This window comes from Phallusia mammillata, chromosome 6 (genome assembly GCF_965637545.1).
Source record: "Phallusia mammillata chromosome 6, kaPhaMamm4.hap1.1, whole genome shotgun sequence".
NCBI lineage: Eukaryota > Metazoa > Chordata > Ascidiacea > Phlebobranchia > Ascidiidae > Phallusia > Phallusia mammillata.
In genome coordinates, this window is record NC_137257.1 from 18,579,799 (window position 1) to 18,593,338 (window position 13,540).

At 41.1% G+C, this 13,540-nt stretch overlaps 31 non-coding genes across 31 annotated transcripts; 19 read left to right on the forward strand and 12 right to left on the reverse strand.

The window, feature by feature from the left end:
- The first annotated feature begins 973 nt into the window (after positions 1 to 973).
- Positions 974 to 1,046, forward strand: Trnav-aac (transfer RNA valine (anticodon AAC)). Its single transcript has one exon. It is a non-coding gene; the product is annotated as a tRNA-Val (tRNA).
- Positions 1,047 to 1,456: 410 nt separating this feature from the next.
- Trnav-aac (transfer RNA valine (anticodon AAC)) lies at positions 1,457 to 1,529 on the forward strand. Its single transcript has one exon. It is a non-coding gene; the product is annotated as a tRNA-Val (tRNA).
- Positions 1,530 to 1,878: 349 nt separating this feature from the next.
- Positions 1,879 to 1,951, forward strand: Trnav-aac (transfer RNA valine (anticodon AAC)). The gene has a single exon. It is a non-coding gene; the product is annotated as a tRNA-Val (tRNA).
- Positions 1,952 to 2,097: 146 nt separating this feature from the next.
- Positions 2,098 to 2,175, reverse strand: Trnar-ucu (transfer RNA arginine (anticodon UCU)). Its single transcript has one exon. It is a non-coding gene; the product is annotated as a tRNA-Arg (tRNA).
- Positions 2,176 to 3,336: 1,161 nt separating this feature from the next.
- Trnav-aac (transfer RNA valine (anticodon AAC)) lies at positions 3,337 to 3,410 on the forward strand. Its single transcript has one exon. It is a non-coding gene; the product is annotated as a tRNA-Val (tRNA).
- Positions 3,411 to 3,980: 570 nt separating this feature from the next.
- On the reverse strand, positions 3,981 to 4,054 carry Trnar-ucu (transfer RNA arginine (anticodon UCU)). Its single transcript has one exon. It is a non-coding gene; the product is annotated as a tRNA-Arg (tRNA).
- A 131-nt stretch (positions 4,055 to 4,185) lies between these two features.
- On the forward strand, positions 4,186 to 4,258 carry Trnav-cac (transfer RNA valine (anticodon CAC)). Its single transcript has one exon. It is a non-coding gene; the product is annotated as a tRNA-Val (tRNA).
- Positions 4,259 to 4,403: 145 nt separating this feature from the next.
- On the reverse strand, positions 4,404 to 4,481 carry Trnar-ucu (transfer RNA arginine (anticodon UCU)). Its single transcript has one exon. It is a non-coding gene; the product is annotated as a tRNA-Arg (tRNA).
- Positions 4,482 to 5,160: 679 nt separating this feature from the next.
- Positions 5,161 to 5,234, forward strand: Trnav-cac (transfer RNA valine (anticodon CAC)). The gene has a single exon. It is a non-coding gene; the product is annotated as a tRNA-Val (tRNA).
- A 150-nt stretch (positions 5,235 to 5,384) lies between these two features.
- Positions 5,385 to 5,459, reverse strand: Trnar-ucu (transfer RNA arginine (anticodon UCU)). The gene has a single exon. It is a non-coding gene; the product is annotated as a tRNA-Arg (tRNA).
- A 194-nt stretch (positions 5,460 to 5,653) lies between these two features.
- Positions 5,654 to 5,726, forward strand: Trnav-aac (transfer RNA valine (anticodon AAC)). The gene has a single exon. It is a non-coding gene; the product is annotated as a tRNA-Val (tRNA).
- A 411-nt stretch (positions 5,727 to 6,137) lies between these two features.
- Positions 6,138 to 6,211, forward strand: Trnav-cac (transfer RNA valine (anticodon CAC)). Its single transcript has one exon. It is a non-coding gene; the product is annotated as a tRNA-Val (tRNA).
- A 150-nt stretch (positions 6,212 to 6,361) lies between these two features.
- Positions 6,362 to 6,435, reverse strand: Trnar-ucu (transfer RNA arginine (anticodon UCU)). Its single transcript has one exon. It is a non-coding gene; the product is annotated as a tRNA-Arg (tRNA).
- A 131-nt stretch (positions 6,436 to 6,566) lies between these two features.
- Trnav-aac (transfer RNA valine (anticodon AAC)) lies at positions 6,567 to 6,640 on the forward strand. Its single transcript has one exon. It is a non-coding gene; the product is annotated as a tRNA-Val (tRNA).
- Positions 6,641 to 6,790: 150 nt separating this feature from the next.
- On the reverse strand, positions 6,791 to 6,864 carry Trnar-ucu (transfer RNA arginine (anticodon UCU)). Its single transcript has one exon. It is a non-coding gene; the product is annotated as a tRNA-Arg (tRNA).
- A 195-nt stretch (positions 6,865 to 7,059) lies between these two features.
- Trnav-aac (transfer RNA valine (anticodon AAC)) lies at positions 7,060 to 7,132 on the forward strand. The gene has a single exon. It is a non-coding gene; the product is annotated as a tRNA-Val (tRNA).
- A 635-nt stretch (positions 7,133 to 7,767) lies between these two features.
- Positions 7,768 to 7,841, reverse strand: Trnar-ucu (transfer RNA arginine (anticodon UCU)). The gene has a single exon. It is a non-coding gene; the product is annotated as a tRNA-Arg (tRNA).
- Positions 7,842 to 8,035: 194 nt separating this feature from the next.
- Trnav-aac (transfer RNA valine (anticodon AAC)) lies at positions 8,036 to 8,108 on the forward strand. The gene has a single exon. It is a non-coding gene; the product is annotated as a tRNA-Val (tRNA).
- A 636-nt stretch (positions 8,109 to 8,744) lies between these two features.
- On the reverse strand, positions 8,745 to 8,822 carry Trnar-ucu (transfer RNA arginine (anticodon UCU)). The gene has a single exon. It is a non-coding gene; the product is annotated as a tRNA-Arg (tRNA).
- Positions 8,823 to 9,017: 195 nt separating this feature from the next.
- Trnav-aac (transfer RNA valine (anticodon AAC)) lies at positions 9,018 to 9,090 on the forward strand. Its single transcript has one exon. It is a non-coding gene; the product is annotated as a tRNA-Val (tRNA).
- Positions 9,091 to 9,718: 628 nt separating this feature from the next.
- Trnar-ucu (transfer RNA arginine (anticodon UCU)) lies at positions 9,719 to 9,796 on the reverse strand. Its single transcript has one exon. It is a non-coding gene; the product is annotated as a tRNA-Arg (tRNA).
- Positions 9,797 to 9,991: 195 nt separating this feature from the next.
- Positions 9,992 to 10,064, forward strand: Trnav-aac (transfer RNA valine (anticodon AAC)). The gene has a single exon. It is a non-coding gene; the product is annotated as a tRNA-Val (tRNA).
- A 411-nt stretch (positions 10,065 to 10,475) lies between these two features.
- Trnav-aac (transfer RNA valine (anticodon AAC)) lies at positions 10,476 to 10,548 on the forward strand. The gene has a single exon. It is a non-coding gene; the product is annotated as a tRNA-Val (tRNA).
- A 347-nt stretch (positions 10,549 to 10,895) lies between these two features.
- Positions 10,896 to 10,969, forward strand: Trnav-aac (transfer RNA valine (anticodon AAC)). Its single transcript has one exon. It is a non-coding gene; the product is annotated as a tRNA-Val (tRNA).
- Positions 10,970 to 11,115: 146 nt separating this feature from the next.
- Trnar-ucu (transfer RNA arginine (anticodon UCU)) lies at positions 11,116 to 11,193 on the reverse strand. The gene has a single exon. It is a non-coding gene; the product is annotated as a tRNA-Arg (tRNA).
- A 195-nt stretch (positions 11,194 to 11,388) lies between these two features.
- Trnav-aac (transfer RNA valine (anticodon AAC)) lies at positions 11,389 to 11,461 on the forward strand. Its single transcript has one exon. It is a non-coding gene; the product is annotated as a tRNA-Val (tRNA).
- A 146-nt stretch (positions 11,462 to 11,607) lies between these two features.
- Trnar-ucu (transfer RNA arginine (anticodon UCU)) lies at positions 11,608 to 11,685 on the reverse strand. The gene has a single exon. It is a non-coding gene; the product is annotated as a tRNA-Arg (tRNA).
- Positions 11,686 to 11,880: 195 nt separating this feature from the next.
- On the forward strand, positions 11,881 to 11,953 carry Trnav-cac (transfer RNA valine (anticodon CAC)). Its single transcript has one exon. It is a non-coding gene; the product is annotated as a tRNA-Val (tRNA).
- Positions 11,954 to 12,104: 151 nt separating this feature from the next.
- On the reverse strand, positions 12,105 to 12,178 carry Trnar-ucu (transfer RNA arginine (anticodon UCU)). Its single transcript has one exon. It is a non-coding gene; the product is annotated as a tRNA-Arg (tRNA).
- Positions 12,179 to 12,854: 676 nt separating this feature from the next.
- Trnav-aac (transfer RNA valine (anticodon AAC)) lies at positions 12,855 to 12,928 on the forward strand. The gene has a single exon. It is a non-coding gene; the product is annotated as a tRNA-Val (tRNA).
- Positions 12,929 to 13,346: 418 nt separating this feature from the next.
- Trnav-aac (transfer RNA valine (anticodon AAC)) lies at positions 13,347 to 13,419 on the forward strand. The gene has a single exon. It is a non-coding gene; the product is annotated as a tRNA-Val (tRNA).
- The last annotated feature ends 121 nt before the right edge of the window (positions 13,420 to 13,540 follow it).

A 13,540-nucleotide genomic window follows, 5' to 3' on the forward strand; every position in this document is an offset into this window, starting at 1 on the left:
CAGGTTCTTTAGGCAACCGTCAAACTACTGGACGGCGATTAACCGAATCTTACCATGTGGTTTCCGTAGTGTAGTGGTTGTCACGTTCGCCTAACACGCGAAAGGTCCCCAGTTCGAGCCTGGGCCGAAACAACCCTTTCTCTGTTTTCTGAGATTTAAAGTATCTGGATTATATTTCAATAGCTAGACTCATTTTCTTGGTTTAGATTTTACAACCTTCAAGAAAAATCAAATTTGTTTTTTACTTCAAAAAAATCGTTTAATGACATGACAATGAAAAGTAAATCCCTGCCGGGACTCGAACCCCTGGATTAGAAGTCCAGCGCGCTAATCCATTGCGCCACAGAGACATTGGGAACTCTATCAAATTCTCTGTGACTTGCAATGTCACAATTTGTGACAAATTGGGTTGGAAAACAACCATAGTTCTTATGGCAACCACCAAACTACTGGACGGCGATTAAGCGAACCTTTCCATGTGGTTTCCGTAATGTAGTGGTTATCACGTTCGCCGAACACGCGAAAGGTCCCCAGTTCGAGCCTGGGCGGAAACAAACTTTTCTTTGTTCTCTGAGTTTGAGGTATCTGTATTATATTTCAATTCCTACACTCGTTTTCTTGATTTAGCTTTTACAACATTACAGAAAAATCAAATTTGTTTTTTACTTCAAAAACATAGTTTAATGATGTGACAATAAAAAGTACAACCCTGCCGGGACTCCAACCGGGAACCTCTGGATTAGAAGTCCAGCGCGCTAATCCATTGCGCCACAGAGACGTTGGGAACTCTATCAAATTCTCTGTGGCTTCCAATTTCACAATTTGTAACAAAATTATCGCTTGCCCGACGTTTCAAATGATTCTTTCCAGACATGTCGGTGTCCACTAGTTCTATATTGAGTTGGAAAACAACCATATTTGTTAAGGCAACACCCAAACTACTTGAAGACGATTATCCAAATCTTTCCATGTGGTTTCCGTAGTGTAGTGGTTATCACGTTCGCCTAACAGGCGAAAGGTCCCCAGTTCGAGCCTGGGCGGAAACAAACTTTTCTTTGTTTGCTGAGGTTCGAGGTATTTGCATTATAGTTCAATCGCTAGACTCATGTTCTTGGTTTAGCTTTTACAACCTTCCAGAAATATCAAATTTGTTTTTACTTCAAAAAAACGTTTAACGACATGACAATGAAAAGTACAACCCTGCCGGGACTCGAACCCCCGGATTAGAAGTGCAGCGCGCTAATCCATTGCGCCACAGAGACATTGGGAACTCTATCAAATTCTCTGTGACTTGCAATGTCACAATTTGTGACAAAATTATCGCTTGCCCGATGTTTTAATTGATTCTTTCCAGACATATCGGTGTCCATTAGTTCTATTTTGTGTTGGAAAACTACCAGGTTCTTTAGGCAACCGTCAAACTACTGGACGGCGATTAACCGAATCTTACCATGTGGTTTCCGTAGTGTAGTGGTTGTCACGTTCGCCTAACACGCGAAAGGTCCCCAGTTCGAGCCTGGGCCGAAACAACCCTTTCTCTGTTTTCTGAGATTTAAAGTATCTGCATTATATTTCAATAGCTAGACTCATTTTCTTGGTTTAGATTTTACAACCTTCAAGAAAAATCAAATTTGTTTTCTACTTCAAAAAAATCGTTTAATGACATGACAATGAAAAGTAAATCCCTGCCGGGACTCGAACCCCTGGATTAGAAGTCCAGCGCGCTAATCCATTGCGCCACAGAGACATTGGGAACTCTATCAAATTCTCTGTGACTTGCAATGTCACAATTTGTGACAAATTGGGTTGGAAAACAACCATAGTTCTTATGGCAACCACCAAACTACTGGACGGCGATTAAGCGAACCTTTCCATGTGGTTTCCGTAATGTAGTGGTTATCACGTTCGCCTAACACGCGAAAGGTCCCCAGTTCGAGCCTGGGCGGAAACAAACTTTTCTTTGTTCTCTGAGTTTGAGGTATCTGTATTATATTTCAATTCCTAGACTCGTTTTCTTGATTTAGCTTTTACAACATTACAGAAAAATCAAATTTGTTTTTTACTTCAAAAACATAGTTTAATGATGTGACAATAAAAAGTACAACCCTGCCGGGACTCCAACCCGGAACCTCTGGATTAGAAGTCCAGCGCGCTAATCCATTGCGCCACAGAGACGTTGGGAACTCTATCAAATTCTCTGTGGCTTCCAATTTCACAATTTGTAACAAAATTATCGCTTGCCCGACGTTTCAAATGATTCTTTCCAGACATGTCGGTGTCCACTAGTTCTATTTTGTGTTGGAAAACAACCTGGTTTTTTAGGCAACCGTCAAATTACTGGACGGCGATTAACCGAATCTTACATGTGGTTTCCGTAGTGTAGTGGTTATCACGTTTGCCTAACACGCGAAAGGTCCCCAGTTAAGCCTGGGCGGAAACAAACTTTTCTCTGTTTTCTGAGATTTAAAGTATCTGCATTATATTTCAATAGCTAGACTCATGTTCTTGGTTTTGATTTTACAACCTTCCAGAAAAATCAAATGTGTTTTTTTACTTCAAAAAGATCGTTTAATGACATGACAATGAAAAGTACATCCCTTCCGGGACTCGAACCCCTGGATTAGAAGTCCAACGCCCTAATCCATTGCGCCACAGAGACATTGGGAACTCTATCAAATTCTCTGTGACTTGCAATGTCACAATTTGTGACAAAATTATCGCTTGCCCGATGTTTCAAATCATTCTTTCCAGACATGCCGGTGTCCATTACTTCTATATTGAGTTGGAAAACAACCAGATTCCTTAAGCGAACCACCAAACTACTGGACGGCGATTAAGCGAACCTTACATGTGGTTTCCGTAGTGTAGTGGTCATCACGTTCGCCTAACACGCGAAAGGTCCCCAGTTAAGCTTGGGCGGAAACAAACTTTTCTTTGTTTGCTGAGGTTCGAGGTATTTGCATTATAGTTCAATCGCTAGACTCATTTTCTTGGTTTAGCTTTTACAACCTTCCAGAAATATCAAATTTGTTTTTACTTCAAAAAGATCGTTTAACGACATGACAATGAAAAGAACAACCCTGCCGGGAATCGAACCCCCGGATTAGAAGTCCAGCGCGCTAATCCATTGCGCCACAGAGACATGGGGGACTCTATCAAATTCTCTGTGACTTGCAATGTCACAATTTGTGACAAAATTATCGCTTGCCCGATGTTTTAAATGATTCTTTCCAGACATGTCGGTGTCCATTAGTTCTATTTTGTGTTGGAAAACAGCCAGGTTTTTTAGGCAACCGTCAAACTACTGGACGGCGATTAACCGAATCTTACCATGCGGTTTCCGTAGTGTAGTGGTTATCACGTTCGCCGAACACGCGAAAGGTCCCCAGTTCAAGCCTGGGGCGGAAACAAACTTTTCTTTGTTCTCTGAGTTTGAGGTATCTGTATTATATTTCAATTCCTAGACTCGTTTTCTTGATTTAGCTTTTACAACCTTACAGAAAAATCAAATTTGTTTTTACTTCCAAAACATAGTTTCATGACATGACAATGAAAAGTACATCCCTGCCGGGACTCGAACCCCTGGATTAGAAGTCCAGCGCGCTAATCCATTGCGCCACAGAGACATTGGGAACTCTATCAAATTCTCTGTGACTTGCAATGTCACAATTTGTGACAAATTGGGTTGGAAAACAACCATAGTTCTTATGGCAACCACCAAACTACTGGACGGCGATTAAGCGAACCTTTCCATGTGGTTTCCGTAATGTAGTGGTTATCACGTTCGCCGAACACGCGAAAGGTCCCCAGTTCGAGCCTGGGCGGAAACAAACTTTTCTTTGTTCTCTGAGTTTGAGGTATCTGTATTATATTTCAATTCCTAGACTCGTTTTCTTGATTTAGCTTTTACAACCTTACAGAAAAATCAAATTTGTTTTTTACTTCAAAAATATAGTTTAATGATGTGACAATAAAAAGTACATCCCTGCCGAGACTCGAACCCGGAACCTCTGGATTAGAAGTCCTGCGCGCTAATCCATTGCGCCACAGAGACATTGGGAACTCTATCAAATTCTCTGTGACTTGCAATGTCACAATTTGTGACAAATTGAGTTGGAAAACAACCAGATTTCTTAAGGCAACCACCAAACTACTGGACGGCGATTAAGCGAACCTTTCCATGTGGTTTCCGTAATGTAGTGGTTATCACGTTCGCCTCACACGCGAAAGGTCCCCAGTTCGAGCCTGGGCGGAAACAAACTTTTCTTTGTTCTCTGAGTTTGAGGTATCTGTATTATATTTCAATTCCTAGACTCGTTTTCTTGATTTAGCTTTTACAACCTTACAGAAATATCAAATTTGTTTTTACTTCAAAAACATAGTTTTATGATGTGACAATAAAAAGTACAACCCTGCCGGGACTCGAACCCGGAACCTCTGGATTAGAAGTCCAGCGCGCTTATCCATTGCGCCACAGAGACGTTGGGAACTCTATCAAATTCTCTGTGACTTGCAATGTCACAATTTGTGACAAAATTATCGCTTGCCCGATGTTTTAAATGATTCTTTCCAGACATGTCGGTGTCCATTAGTTCTATTTTGTGTTGGAAAACAACCAGGTTTTTTAGGCAACCGTCAAACTACTGGACGGCGATTAACCGAATCTTACCATGCGGTTTCCGTAGTGTAGTGGTTATCACGTTCCCCTAACACGCGAAAGGTCCCCAGTTCGAGCCTGAGCGGAAACAAACTTTTCTCTGTTTTCTGAGATTTAAAGTATCTGCATTACATTTCAATAGCTAGACTCATTTTCTTGGTTTAGATTTTACAACCTTCAAGAAAAATCAAATTTGTTTTTTACTTCAAAAAGATTGTTTAATGACATGACAATGAAAAGTACAACCCTGCCGGGACTCGAACTCCCGGATTAGAAGTCCAGCGCGCTAATCCATTGCGCCACAGAGACATTGGGAACTCTATCAAATTCTCTGTGACTTCCATTGTCACACTTTGTGACAAAATTATCGCTTGCCCGACGTTTCAAATGCTTCTTTCCAGACATATCGGTGCCCACTAGTTCTATATTGAGTTGGAAAACAACCAGATTTCTTAAGGCAACCACCAAACTACTTGACGACGATTATCCGAATCTTACCATGTGCTTTCCGTAGTGTAGTGGTTATCACGTTCGCCTCACACGCGAAAGGTCCCCAGTTCGAGCCTGGGCGGAAACAAACTTTTCTTTGTTCTCTGAGATTTAAGTATGTGTATTATATTTCAATTCCTAGACCCATTTTCTTGATTTAGCTTTTACAACCTTACAGAAAAATCAAATTTGTTGTTTACTTCAAAAACATAGTTTAATGATGTGACAATAAAAAGTACATCCCTGCCGGGACTCGAACCCGGAACCTCTGGATTTAGAAGTCCAGCGCGCTAATCCATTGCGCCACAGAGACATTGGGAACTCTATCAAATTCTCTGTGACTTGCAATGTCACAATTTGTGACAAAATTATCGCTTGCCCGATGTTCCAAATGATTCTTTCCAGACATGTCGGTGTCCACTAGTTCTATTTTGTGTTGGAAAACAACCATGTATTTTAGGCAACCGTCAAACTACTGGACGGCGATTAACCGAATCTTACCATGTGGTTTCCGTAGTGTAGTGGTTATCACGTTCGCCTAACACGCGAAAGGTCCACAGTTCGAGTCTGGGCGGAAACAAACTTTTCTCAGTTTTCTGAGATTTAAAGTATCTGCATTATATTTCAATAGCTAGACTCATTTTCTAGGTTTAGATTTTACAACCTTCAAAAAAAATCAAATTTGTTTTTGCTTCAAAAAGATCGTTTAATGACATGACAATGAGAAGTACATCCTTGCCGGGGCTCGAACCCCTGAATTAGAAGTCCAGCGCGCTAATCCATTGCGCCACAGAGACGTTGGGAACTCTATCAAATTCTCTGTGACTTGCAGTGTCACAGTTTGTGACAAAATTATCGCTTGCTCAATGTTTCAAATCATTCTTTCCAGACATGCCGGTGTCCATTACTTCTATATTGAGTTGGAAAACAACCAGATTTCTTAAGGCAACCACCAAACTACTGGACGGCGATTAAGCGAATCTTTTCATGTGTTTTCCGTAGTGTAGTGGTTATCACGTTCGCCTCACACGCGAAAGGTCCCCAGTTCGAGCCTGGGCGGAAACAAACTTTTCTTTGTTCTCTGAGTTTGAAGTATCTGTATTAAATTTCAATTCCTAGACTCGTTTTCTTGATTTAGTTTTTGCAACCTTCCAGAAAAATCAAATTTGTTGTTTACTTCAAAAACATAGTTTTATGATGTGACAATAAAAAGTACATCCCTGCCGGGACTCGAACCAGGAACCTCTGGATTAGAAGTCCAGCGCGCTAATCCATTGCGCCACAGAGACGTTGGGAACTCTATCAAATTCTCTGTGACTCGCAATGTCACAATTTGTGACAATTTGAGTTGGAAAACAACCAGATTTCTTAAGGCAACCACCAAACTACTGGACGGCGATTAAGCGAGCCTTTCCATGTGGTTTCCGTAGTGTAGTGGTTATCACGTTCGCCGAACACGCGAAAGGTCCCCAGTTCGAGCCTGGGGCGGAAACAAACTTTTCTTTGTTCTCTGAGTTTGAAGTATCTGTATTACATTTCAATTCCTAGACTCGTTTTCTTGATTTAGCTTTTACAACCTTACAGAAAAATCGAATTTGTTTTTTACTTCAAAAACATAGTTTTATGATGTGAAAATAGAAAGTACATTTCTGCCGGGACTCGAACCCGGAACCTCTGGATTAGAAGTCCAGCGCGCTAATCCATTGCGGCACAGAGACGTTGGGAACTCTATCAAATTCTCTGTGACTTGCAATTTCACAATTTGTGACAAAATTATCGCTTGCCCGACGTTTCAAATGATTCTTTCCAGACATGTCGGTGTCCACTAGTTCTATATTGAGTTGGAAAACAACCAGATTTGTTAAGGCAACCACCAAACTACTTGACGACGATGATCCAAATCTTTCCATGTGGTTTCCGTAGTGTAGTGGTTATCACATTCGCCTAACACGCGAAAGGTCCCCAGTTCGAGCCTGGGCGGAAACAAACTTTTCTTTATTTGCTGAGGTTCGAGGTATTTCCATTATAGTTCAATCGCTAGACTCATGTTCTTGGTTTAGCTTTTACAACCTTCCAGAAATATCAAATTTGTTTTTTACTTCAAAAAAACGTTTAACGACATGACAATGAAAAGTACAACCCTGCCGGGACTCGAACACCCGGATTAGAAGTGCAGCGCGCTAATCCATTGCGCCACAGAGACATTGGGAACTCTATCAAATTCTCTGTGACTTGCAATGTCACAATTTGTGACAAAATTATCGCTTGCCCGACGTTTCAAATGATTTATTCCAGACATGTCGGTTCCCACTAGTTCTATATTGAGTTGGAAAACAACCAGATTTGTTAAGGCAACCACCAAACTACTTGACGACGATTATCCGAATCTTTCCATGTGGTTTCCGTTGTGTTGTGGTTATCACGTTCGCCTCACACGCGAAAGGTCCCCAGTTCCAGGCTGGGCGGAAACAAACTTTTCTTTGTTCTCTGAGTTTGAAGTATCTGTATTATATTTCAATTCCTAGACTCATTTTCTTGATTTTGCTTTTACAACCTTCCAGAAAAATCAAATTTGTTGTTTACTTCAAAAACATAGGTTTATGATGTGACAATGAAAAGTACATCCCTGCCGGGACTCGAACCCGGAACCTCTGGATTAGAAGTCCAGCGCGGTAATCCATTGCGCCACAGAGACGTTGGGAACTCTATCAAATTCTCTGTGACTTCCAATGTCACAATTTGTGAAAAAAATATCGCTTGCCCGACGTTTCAAATGATTTATTCCAGACATGTCGGTGTCCACTAGTTCTATTTTGTGTTGGAAAACAACCAGGTATTTTAGGCAACCGTCACACTACTGGACGGCGATTAACCGAATCTTTCCATGTGGTTTCCGTAGTGTAGTGGTTATCACGTTCGCCTAACACGCGAAAGGTCCCCAGTTCGAGCCTGGGCCGAAACAACCCTTTCTCTGTTTTCTGAGATTTAAAGTATCTGCATTATATTTCAATAGCTAGACTCGTTTTCTTGATTTAGCTTTTACAACCTTACAGAAAAATCAAATTTGTTTTTACTTCAAAAACATAGTTTTATGATGTGACAATAAAAAGTACAACCCTGCCGGGACTCCAACCCGGAACCTCTGGATTTTGAAGTCCAGCGCGCTAATCCATTGCGCCACAGAGACATTGGGAACTCTATCAAATTCTCTGTGACTTGCAATGTCACAATTTGTGACAAAATTATCGCTTGCCCGATGTTCCAAATGATTCTTTCCAGACATGTCGGTGTCCACTAGTTATATTTTGTGTTGGAAAACAACCAGGTTTTTTAGGCAACCGTCAAACTACTGGACGGCGATTAACCGAATCTTACCATGTGGTTTCCGTAGTGTAGTGGTTATCACGTTCGCCTAACACGCGAAAGGTCCCCAGTTAAGCCAGGGCGGAAACAAACTTTTCTTTGTTCTCTGAGTTTGAAGAATCTGTATTATATTTCAATTCCCAGACTCGTTTTCTTGATTTAGCTTTTACAACCTTACAGAAAAATCAAATTTGTTTTTACTTCAAAAACATAGTTTCATGATGTGACAATAAAAAGTACAACCCTGCCGGGACTCCAACCCGGAATCTCTGGATTAGAAGTCCAGCGCGCTAATCCATTGCGCCACAGAGACGTTGGGAACTCTATCAAATTCTCTGTGGCTTCCAATTTCACAATTTGTGACAAAATTATCGCTTGCCCGACGTTTCAAATGATTCTTTCCAGACATGTCGGTGTCCACTAGTTCTATATTGAGTTGGAAAACAACCAGATTTGTTAAGGCAACCACCAAACTACTTGACGACGATTATCCAAATCTTTCCATGTGGTTTCCGTAGTGTAGTGGTTATCACGTTCGCCTAACACGCGAAAGGTCCCCAGTTCGAGCCTGGGCGGAAACAAACTTTTCTTTGTTTGCTGAGGTTCGAGGTATTTGCATTGTAGTTCAATCGCTAGACTCATGTTCTTGGTTTAACTTTTACAACCTTCCAGAAATATCAAATTTGTTTTTTACTTAAAAAAAACGTTTAACGACATGACAATGAAAAGTACAACCCTGCCGGGACTCGAACCCCCGGATTAGAAGTGCAGCGCGCTAATCCATTGCGCCACAGAGACATTGGGAACTCTATCAAATTCTCTGTGACTTGCAATGTCACAATTTGTGACAAAATTATCGCTTGCCCGATGTTTTAAATGATTCTTTCCAGACATGTCGGTGTCCACTAGTTATATTTTGTGTTGGAAAACAACCAGGTTTTTTAGGCAACCGTCAAACTACTGGACGGCGATTAACCGAATCTTACCATGTGGTTTCCGTAGTGTAGTGGTTATCACGTTCGCCTAACACGCGAAAGGTCCCCAGTTAAGCCTGGGCGGAAACAAACTTTTCTTTGTTCTCTGAGTTTGAAGAATCTGTATTATATTTCAATTCCCAGACTCGTTTTCTTGATTTTGCTTTTACAACCTTACAGAAAAATCAAATTTGTTTTTACTTCAAAAACATAGTTTCATGATGTGACAATAAAAAGTACAACCCTGCCGGGACTCCAACCCGGAATCTCTGGATTAGAAGTCCAGCGCGCTAATCCATTGCGCCACAGAGACGTTGGGAACTCTATCAAATTCTCTGTGGCTTCCAATTTCACAATTTGTGACAAAATTATCGCTTGCCCGACGTTTCAAATGATTCTTTCCAGACATGTCGGTGTCCACTAGTTCTATATTGAGTTGGAAAACAACCAGATTTGTTAAGGCAACCACCAAACTACTTGACGACGATTATCCAAATCTTTCCATGTGGTTTCCGTAGTGTAGTGGTTATCACGTTCGCCTAACACGCGAAAGGTCCCCAGTTCGAGCCTGGGCGGAAACAAACTTTTCTTTGTTTGCTGAGGTTCGAGGTATTTGCATTGTAGTTCAATCGCTAGACTCATGTTCTTGGTTTAACTTTTACAACCTTCCAGAAATATCAAATTTGTTTTTTACTTAAAAAAAACGTTTAACGACATGACAATGAAAAGTACAACCCTGCCGGGACTCGAACCCCCGGATTAGAAGTGCAGCGCGCTAATCCATTGCGCCACAGAGACATTGGGAACTCTATCAAATTCTCTGTGACTTGCAATGTCACAATTTGTGACAAAATTATCGCTTGCCCGATGTTCCAAATGATTCTTTCCAGACATGTCGGTGTCCATTAGTTCTATTTTGTGTTGGAAAACTACCAGGTTTTTTAGGCAACCGTCAAACTACTGGACGGCGATTAACCGAATCTTACCATGTGGTTTCCGTAGTGTAGTGGTTGTCACGTTCGCCTAACACGCGAAAGGTCCCCAGTTCGAGCCTGGGCGGAAACAACCCTTTCTCTGTTTTCTGAGATTTAAAATTTCTGCATTACATTTCAATAGCTAGACTCATTGCCTTGGTTTAGCTTTTACAACTTTACAGAAAAATCAAATTTGTTTTTTACTTCAAAAACATACTTTTATGATGTGACAATAAAAAGTACATCCCTGTCGGGACTCGAACCCCTGGATTAGAAGTCCTGCGCGCTAATCCACTACGCTACAGAGATTGGGACCTCTATCAAATTCTCTGTGACTTGCAATGTCACAATTTGTGACTAATCGAGTTGGAAAACAACCAGATTTGTTAAGGCAACCACCAAACTACTGGACGGCGATTAAGCGAACCTTTCCATGTGGTTTCCGTAGTGTAGTGGTTATCACGTTCGCCGAACACGCGAAAGGTCCCCAGTTCAAGCCTGGGGCGGAAACAAACTTTTCTTTGTTCTCTGAGTTTGAAGTATCTGTATTATATTTCAATTCCTACCATCGATTTCTTGATTTAGCTTTTACAACCTTACAGAAAAATCAAATTTGTTGTTTACTTCAAAAACATAGTTTTATGATGTGACAATAAAAAGTACAACCCTGCCGGGACTCGAACCCGGATCCTCTGGATTAGAAGTCCAGCGCGCTAATCCATTGCGCCACAGAGACGTTGGGAACTCTATCAAATTCTCTGTGGCTTGCAATTTCACAATTTGTGACAAAATTATCGCTTGCCCGAAGTTTCAAATGATTCTTTCCAGACATGTCGGTGTCCACTATTTCTATATTGAGTTGGAAAACAACCAGATTTGTTAAGGCAACCACCAAACTACTTGACGACGATTATCCAAATCTTTCCATGTGGTTTCCGTAGTGTAGTGGTTATCACGTTCGCCTAACACGCGAAAGGTCCCCAGTTCGAGCCTGGGCCGAAACAACCCTTTCTCTGTTTTCTGAGATTTAAAGTATCTGCATTATATTTCAATAGCTACACTCGTTTTCTTGATTTAGCTTTTACAACCTTACAGAAAAATCAAATTTGTTTTTACTTCAAAAACATAGTTTTATGATGTGACAATAAAAAGTACAACCCTGCCGGGACTCCAACCCGGAATCTCTGGATTAGAAGTCCAGCGCGCTAATCCATTGCGCCACAGAGACGTTGGGAACTCTATCAAATTCTCTGTGACTTGCAGTGTTACAGTTTGTGACAAAACTATCGCTTGCTCAATGTTTCAAATGATTCTTTCCAGACATACCGGTGTCCATTACTTTTATATTGAGTTGGAAAACAACCAGATTTCTTAAGGCAACCACCAAACTACTGGTCGGCGATTAAGCGAATCTTTTCATATGGATTCCGTAGTGTAGTGGTTATCACGTTCGCCTCACACGCGAAAGGTCCCCAGTTCGAGCCTGGGCGGAAACAAACTTTTCTTTGTTCTCTGAGATTTAAAGTATCTGCATTATATTTCAATAGCTAGACTCATTTTCTTGGTTTAGATTTTACAACCTTCAAGAAAAATCAAATTTGTTTTTTACTTCAAAAAGATCGTTTGATGACATGACAATGAAAAGTACATCCCTGCCGGGACTCGAACCCGGAACCTCTGGATTAGAAGTCCAGCGCGCTAATCCATTGCGCCACAGAGACGTTGAGAACTCTATCAAATTCTCTGTGACTTGCAATGTCACAATTTTTGACAAAATTATCGCTTGCCCGATGTTCCAAATGATTCTTTCCAGACATGTCGGTGTCCACTAGTTCTATTTTGTGTTGGAAAACAACCAGGTTTTTTAGGCAACCGTCACACTACTGGACGGCGATTAACCGAATCTTACCATGTGGTTTCCGTAGTGTAGTGGTTATCACGCTCGCCTAACACGCGAAAGGTCCCCAGTTAAGCCTGGGCGGAAACAAACTTTTCTTTGTTTGCTGAGGTTCGAGGTATTTGCATTATAGTTCAATCGCTAGACTCATGTTCTTGGTTTAGCTTTTACAACCTTCCAGAAACATCAAATTTGTTTTTACTTCAAAAAAACGTTTAACGACATGACAATGAAAAGAACAACCCTGCCGGGACTCGAACCCCCGGATTAGAAGTCCAGCGCGCTAATCCATTGCGCCACAGAGACGTTGAGAACTCTATCAAATTCTCTGTGACTTGCAATGTCACAATTTGTGACAAAAATATCGCTTGCCCGATGTTTTGAATGATTCTTTCCAGACATGTCGGTGTCCATTAGTTCTAATTTGTGTTGGAAAACAGCCAGGTTTTTTAGGCAACCGTCAAACTACTGGACGGCGATTAACCGAATCTTACCATGCGGTTTCCGTAGTGTAGTGGTTATCACGTTCGCCGAACACGCGAAAGGTCCCCAGTTCAAGCCTGGGGCGGAAACAAACTTTTCTTTGTTCTCTGAGTTTGAAGTATCTGTATTATATTTAAATTCCTAGACTCATTTTCTTGATTTAGCTTTTACAAACTTACAGAAAAATCAAATTTGTTTTTACTTCAAAAACATAGTTTCATGATGTGACAATAAAAAGTACAACCCTGCCGGGACTCCAACCCGGAACCTCTGGATTAGAAGTCCAGCGCCCTAATCCATTGCGCCACAGAGACGTTGGGAACTCTATCAAATTCTCTGTGGCTTCCAATTTCACAATTTGTGACAAAATTATCGCTTGCCCGACGTTTCAAATGATTCTTTCCAGACATGTCGGTGTCCACTAGTTCTATATTGAGTTGGAAAACAACCAGATTTGTTAAGGCAACCACCAAACTATTTGTCGACGATTATCCAAATCTTTCCATGTGGTTTCCGTAGTGTAGTGGTTATTACGTTCGCCTAACACGCGAAAGGTCCCCAGTTCGAGCCTGGGCGGAAACAAACTTTTCTTTGTTTGCTGAGGTTCGAGGTATTTGCATTATAGTTCAATCGCTAGACTCATGTTCTTGGTTTAGCTTTTACAACCTTCCAGAAATATCAAATTTGTTTTTTACTTCAAAAA